The sequence below is a fragment of the Penaeus monodon genome, chromosome 18, assembly GCF_015228065.2.
Source record: "Penaeus monodon isolate SGIC_2016 chromosome 18, NSTDA_Pmon_1, whole genome shotgun sequence".
NCBI classification, from domain to species: Eukaryota; Metazoa; Arthropoda; class Malacostraca; order Decapoda; family Penaeidae; genus Penaeus; species Penaeus monodon.
In genome coordinates this window covers 31,715,198-31,722,697 of record NC_051403.1, presented here as the reverse complement: position 1 = coordinate 31,722,697, position 7,500 = coordinate 31,715,198, and positions in this window count along the sequence as shown.

The following is a 7,500-nucleotide window of genomic DNA, read 5'->3' as shown; positions in this document are numbered from 1 at the left end:
CTTGTCCTTGGGCGTACGCCAATGGACTCCTGAGCTGCTTCGAGTGTTACGCGCTTGAAGGACTCCCACAGAGCAACTGGGTCCGTCAGGTTGTGTTTCTGTGAATCGGTCAGAGACTGCCGTGGCGAACCCACGGGCACACTCCCCTCCCTTAGTCTGTCCAAGTGAAACACCTTAGGGGGGCCCACTGGAGGGACGGGGATTTTTGAAGTGGACCCGCAGGGTAGCCACAAGCGCCTATGGTGGGTTTGCCACAGAACTCGGCACTCCGGTAAACCCTACAGTTCTGGAGGATCCTCCATCGCGTGCTGACAAGAATGTGGTCGATCTCCTTGGCCACATTACCAGTATTGCTGTACCATGTCCAGCGATGTGGGTTGGAGCGCTGGTACCAGGAGCCAGAGATCCTCATTTTCTGGGACCTAGCAAAGCCCCAGAGAAGGAAGCTATTCTCGCTGCTGGGATCAGCTCCCGAGCCATGGGGGCCGACAGACATTTCGTAGCCAGCTCAGTCACAGCCGGATACCGCATTGAAGTCGCCCAGAACAATGCGAATGTCTCGCCGGGGGCAATCGTCTGCCACAGAAGCGAGTAGAACACCTCTTTTACATTGGTTTTTTATACATCGGTAGGAGCGTATACAGCAATAAGAGACAAAAAAGCCAAAAGATGCCAGTCTCAAAAGCCATGATACGCTCATCAACCGGTGTCACCTCGACTACCGCGGGCTGAAGTCGACTGGAGATGGCTATGGCTACACCCTGGAGGTGGTGACCATCGCTGCGGCCCGACCAGTAGTAGGTGTAACCATCCACACTGATCGTGCCGCTATCAGGTCTTCTACCTCTGAGAGGGCAGCCACCTCAACTCCCAGTCGCTTCCAATTCCCGCGATAGCAGAGGTAACCCCCTCATCCGCCGCAAGGACCGGATGTTCCAAGCGCCATACCCGGAAAGCACGCCTGAGATTAAGCCTCGGTGGTCACTCCGGGTGCACGCCACCTCTCCCGCCCCGCCAACACAGCCCGAATAAAGGGGGTCGGCAGGCTGTGGGACCACCTATCCACCTGTGGGGGTTTCCCCAAAGGGGTTTCCCCCAAAGCTTCATGGTGGGTTGGTGCCTGCCGGGGCGCAGGCGGGACGAGTAACTCCGTTCCAAACCTGCACCCCGACATTTTCCCTCCCGCGGGACCCACAGCCCGCCTTACTTGCTGGGTGGGAGGGAAACACCCCCCCCCCAGCATTTCCATTTATAACGGACGTTGCCAGAGGGTCATTCTGGGGGGAGGAGGACTGGCAAGGCCCCCCTCCCCCGAGCCGCCCCATTACCCCAGGGTGGCTAGGGGGCAGGAGTTGGTACGAAGCCAGAGCGTGTCCACACGCCGGTGGGCCATAACTCCGTGCCTCTGGGGCCTCCTGCTGCTCCGAGTCCCCCAAAAGATTTGCCTGGGACCGCAAGGTACCCACTTACCCATGGGTGGCCACGAGGAGGCACTGCAGAAGTTTTATGATGGAGAGGCTGTGACCTGGCGGGGGAGACTTATGCAGAAGCTGCTCCCTTTTTCGCACTGGGCTAGCCAGGGGTGGAAGCTGCAAGCGGGAAGGCATGCAAGCACTTAACACTATCTAGGCTACCACACCATCGCTTCACATCACCATGCGCGTGAAGCACCCACCCACATATACATACATATGTATGCACACATATACATTTATGCATATATATATATATGCATATATGCATATATACATATTATATAATATATTATATATATATATATAATATATATATATATAAATAATATATATATATATAATATATACATATGTACATATATATATATATATATATATATATATATATATATATATATATATATATATTATACATACATACATACATATACACATATGTACATATGCATGTATATATGTACATATGTACATATGCATATATATGTACATATACCCTATATATGTGTATATATACATATACTTATATATGTACATATATATATATATATATTAATATATATATATATGCATATATGGACAATACATATATATGTATATATGCATTTTACATATATATGTATATGTATTAATGTATATGTACATATAAATATATATATGTATATGTATATATACATATGTATATGTGCATATATATGTATATATACATATGTATACATATACATATATAATTTTTGAAACATATATATGTATATGTATATACATATATATGTATATACATATGTATATGTACATATACATATATATGTATCTGTACATATACATATATATGTTATATATGTATATGTATATGTACATATACATATGTGTATGTACATATACATGTATGTATGTTATGTATATATATATATATATATATATAAAATATATATATATATATATATATATATATGTACATATGAAATATATATAATATATATATATATTTTATATATTATATAATATATATATATATATGCATATGTACATATCTAGATGCATATGTACATATATATATGCATATGTACATATATGTATGCATATGTACACATATATGTATATGTACATATATATATATATATATATATATATATATATATACATATGTACATATATATATATATGCATAAATGTATATGTGTGATACATATGTATGTATAGTGGGTGGGTGCTTCACGGAAATGGTGATGTGAAGCGATGGTGTGGTAGCCTAGATAGTGTTAAGTGTTTGCATGCCTTCCCGCTTGCAGCTTCCACCCCTGGCTAGCCCAGTGCGAAAAAGGGAGCAGCTTCTGCATAAGTCTCCCCCGCCAGGTCACAGCCTCTCCATCATCAAGACTTCTGCAGTCCCTCCTCGTGGCCACCAGGGTAACTGGGTACCTTGCGGTCCCAGGCTAAATCTGTGGGGGATCCGGAGCAGCAGGAGGCCCCAGAGGTACGGAGTTATGGCCCACCGGCGTGTGTGACACGCTTGGTTCGTACCAACTCCTGCCCCCTAGCCACCCTGGGGTAATGGGGCGGTCGGGGGGGAGGTGGGCCCTTGCCAGTCTCCTCCCCCCAGAATGACCCTCTGGCAACGTCCGTTATAAATGGAAATGCTGGGGGGAGGGTGTTTGTCCCTCCCACTCAGCAAGTAAGGCGGGCTGTGGGTCCGCTGGGAGGGCAAATGTCGGGGGCAGGATTGGAACGAGAGTTACTCGTCCCGCCTGCGCCCGGCAGGCACCAACCCACCTTTGAAGCTTGTGGGGGAAAGCCCTTGGGAACCCACAGGTGGATAGGTGGTCCCACAGCCTCCCGACCCCCTTATTCGGGGCTGTGTTGGGCGGGGGCGGAGAGGTGGCGTGCACCCGAGGCCCACCGAGGCTTAATCTCAGGCGTGCTTTCCGGGTAGGCGTTTGGGAAACATCCGGTCCTTGCGGCAGGATGAGCGGTTACCTCTGCTATCGCGGGAATTGAAGCGACTGGGAGTTGAGGTGGCTGCCCTCTCAGAGGTGAGAAGACCTGATAGCGGCACGATCAGTGTGGATGGTTACACCTACTACTGGTCGGGCCGCAGCGATGGTCACCACCTCCAGGGTGTAGCCATAGCCATCTCCAGTCGACTTCAGCCCGCGGTAGTGGAGGTGACACCGGTTGATGAGCGTATCATGGCATTGAGACTGAAGCATGCTTTTGGCTTCTTGTCTCTTATTGCTGTATACGCTCCTACCGATGTATATAAAACCAATGTGAAAGAGGTGTTCTACTCGCTTCTGTGGCAGACGATTGCCCCCGGCGAGACATTCGCATTGTTCTGGGCGACTTCAATGCGGTATCCGGCTGTGACTGAGCTGGCTACGAAATGTCTGTCGGCCCCCATGGCTCGGGAGCTGATCCCAGCAGCGAGAATAGCCTCCTTCTCGGGGGACTTTGTAGGTCCAGAAAATGAGGATTCTGGCTCCTGGTACCAGCGCTCCAACCCACATCGCTGGACATGGTACAGCAATACTGGTAATGTGGCCAAGGAGATCGACCACATTCTTGTCAGCACGCGATGGAGGATCCTCCAGAACTGTAGGGTTTACCGGAGTTCCGAGTTCTGTGGCACCGACCATAGGCTGCTTGTGGTACCCCGCGGATCCACTTCAAAACTCCCCGTCCCTCCAGTGGCCACCCTAAGGTGTTCAAATTGGACAGACTAAGGGAGGAGGAGTGTGCCCGTGGGTTCGCCACGGCAGTCTCTGACCGATTCACAGAAACCAGCCAACCTGACGGACCCCGTTGCTCTGTGGGAGTCCTTCAAGCGCGTAAACACTCGAAGCAGCTCAGGAGCCATTGGGTACCCAAGGACAAGGCAGAATACCCTTCCCTGGAGACTTAGAGGCCACTAAAGCGTTTATGTCGCAAGGCTTGGCTGAATGGGAATCAAGTCTTGCGTCGTTCCCTGGGCGTAGGGCTCGGACACTGCTGAGAAGGGACAAGGAACAGGGCCATCAGGAATCTTGCTGAGGAGGTCGAAGGCCATTTCTTGGTAAATGACCTTCGCCCTGCCCACCAAGCCCTGAGAAAACTGAACCCTAAGCCCTCCTCACAGATGACTGCAGTCTGATCAGCGGATGGACGGATCATCTCAGATCATGTTGGGGTTCGTGAACGTTGAACGTGAACAGCCCAAAGTGTGTAGCTGTAAAGTGTGGTGGGGGTATGTCGAATTTCTTCCCTGTTAATTCAGGGGTGAGGCAAGGCTGTGTCCTTGTACTCACACTTTTCAACACTTGTATGGACTGGATAATGGGCAGAGCTACTAGCCAAAGTCAGTGCGATGCAACACTAGGCAATATTAAGGTCTCGGACCTTGACTTTGCCGACGATGTTGCCATCCTATCTGAGTCCTTGGAGTCACTTGTGGCGGCTCTTGATGCATTTAGCAATGAGGCGAAGCCCTAGGCCTAGAGGTCTTGGACCAAGACCAAGATTCAGGAATTTGGGGGCTGTTAGGGGAACCCCTCCAGTCGATCCATGCTTGCGGCGAGGACGTTGAAGTCACAGAAAGTTTTTCATACCTTGGTAGCGTTGTCCAAATCTCTGGGTTGTCAGACCAGAAAGTCAGTAGAGGATTGGTTCTGGCAACAGGAGCCATGAACTCGATCAACAAGAGCGTTTGGAGAGGTCGGTACCTATTTCAGAAGGACCAAGGGTGCGTGTCTTCAAGGGCCCGATACTTCCAGTTTTGCTCTATGGAAGCGAAAAACCCGGACGTATCCAGTGCCTGGGGGTCTCGCCTTGATGCCCTTTTGTAATAAGTCCCTTCGCCGGATCATGGGGTTTCAGTTGGCAGGACCACGTGCCAACCGGCGGGTTTCACCGTGAGGGCTGGGATGGGACCTGTTACTTGCATAATCCGGGATCGCAAAAACCCGGCTATATGGGCACCTAGCTTGTTTCCCTGTGGACGACCCTGCCCATCAGGTTGTCTCTCTGCGAGACAACCCTTGGTGGAGAAGACCTGTGGGACGACCTAGGAGATCATGGCTTGGGCAGCTCGACGACACCTGTCGCGAGGAATTAGAGATGGGGGCCGTGTGCCTGCCTGGAGACTCGCCTCAAGGGATCCTCGTGCCTGGAAGCGAAGGGTGGATGCGGCCATGCGCCCCCGTCGGCGTTAGCCCCTTGATGATGATGATGATATGTATGTATATACATATACATATATATGTATATACATATACATATATATGTATATACATATACATATGTATGTATATACATATACATATATATGTATATACATATACATATATATTATGTATATACATATACATATATATATGTATATACATATACATATATATGTATATACATATACATATATATGTATATATATACATATACATATATATACAAATACATATATGTATATACAAATGCATATATATGTATATATACATATATATATGTACATATACATATATGTATATACATATACATATATATGTATATATACATATGTAAATACATATAATATATATGTATATACATATACATATATATGTAACATATATATGTACATGTCCGTATATATATGTACATATACATATATATATATATATATATATATATATATATATATAGATATGTATATGTACATATACATATATATGTATATGTACATATACATATATATGTATATGTACATATACAAAAATATATGTATATGTACAATACTTTATTTTAATATAATATATATATATATATCTATATATAATATATATATATATATATATGTGTGTATATGTACATATGCATATATACATATATTGTATATGTACATGTACATATATATATGTATATGTATATACATAGATGTATATGTAATATATGTACATTTTTTTCCCCACCGTTCGACTTGTTACTGGGAGCTGCAATTCTTCTTGAATTTAACTGCATTGGCGAAGTGATTCGCCTCCACCATGTCCCTGGTCTGAGCATCTTGATCTCCGGTTGTCTTTCGTGGAGCACCGGGACGAGGGCGATCGTTCAGGGTGCTCTCCTCCTCCACCTCTTTTTCCCCCTGAAGATAATAGAACATCCTTAATGGAAGTAGGATTATTTTCCCCTTCCTTCAAACCACCTAACTTGTAGTTGCTGAGTTGAAACAAGCAAACGTGCATTTTCTTTCTCAGCGTTCGAATGTGGACGCGTCTCCATAGGAACGCCATGGCTTATAGAATATTGAGAGCGAAAAAACCCTTATCAGAATTTAGCACAAGATAAAGTGTATCGTGTGAACAAAAACGAATCATACAAAATTTTTGTAACTCATCAAGTATATAATTGTGCACACACGCATTACGCACACCCCACGCACGTAGACAGGCTCACACACACACACACACACACCCCACACACACACACACACACACACACACAACACACACACACACACACACACACACACACAAAAAAACACACACACACATACATAAAACACATACACACAACCACACACACCCCACACAACACACACACACACACACACACACACACACACACACACACACACACACAAAAATGGTAAAGCGTCTTTATATCCTCCATACCCCTAATGCGGTTTTGCGTTAATGTACTGTTATGTAAAGGAAAATATAACTTAGTATGTTTTCTGTTTATTGAAAAATGTTTGTTTCGGTGAAAAGAAAAATCGGGCTTCATTAGTTTGATCAGCTACTACAAGATGGTGCAGTTCGAAAAGCACTTGCTAACTTTTCAGCGAATTTGCAGATTTCTACTTTATTAGCTGCCATACATAGATGTTTGAAGTATGAGGCGTTTTCTATATTCCAGAAATATGCAAACATCATTGTTAATTGTTGTGTTCAAATAAAGGGGGAATGCCGCCTTACCTCCATAGGCGCCGCCATTTCGACAAACAATTCCAAAAAGTCGCATTTGAAAAACATTCCCCTACAAAGCCAGCGGTAATTAATAGCGTTTTGCAGCCAAATTTTTA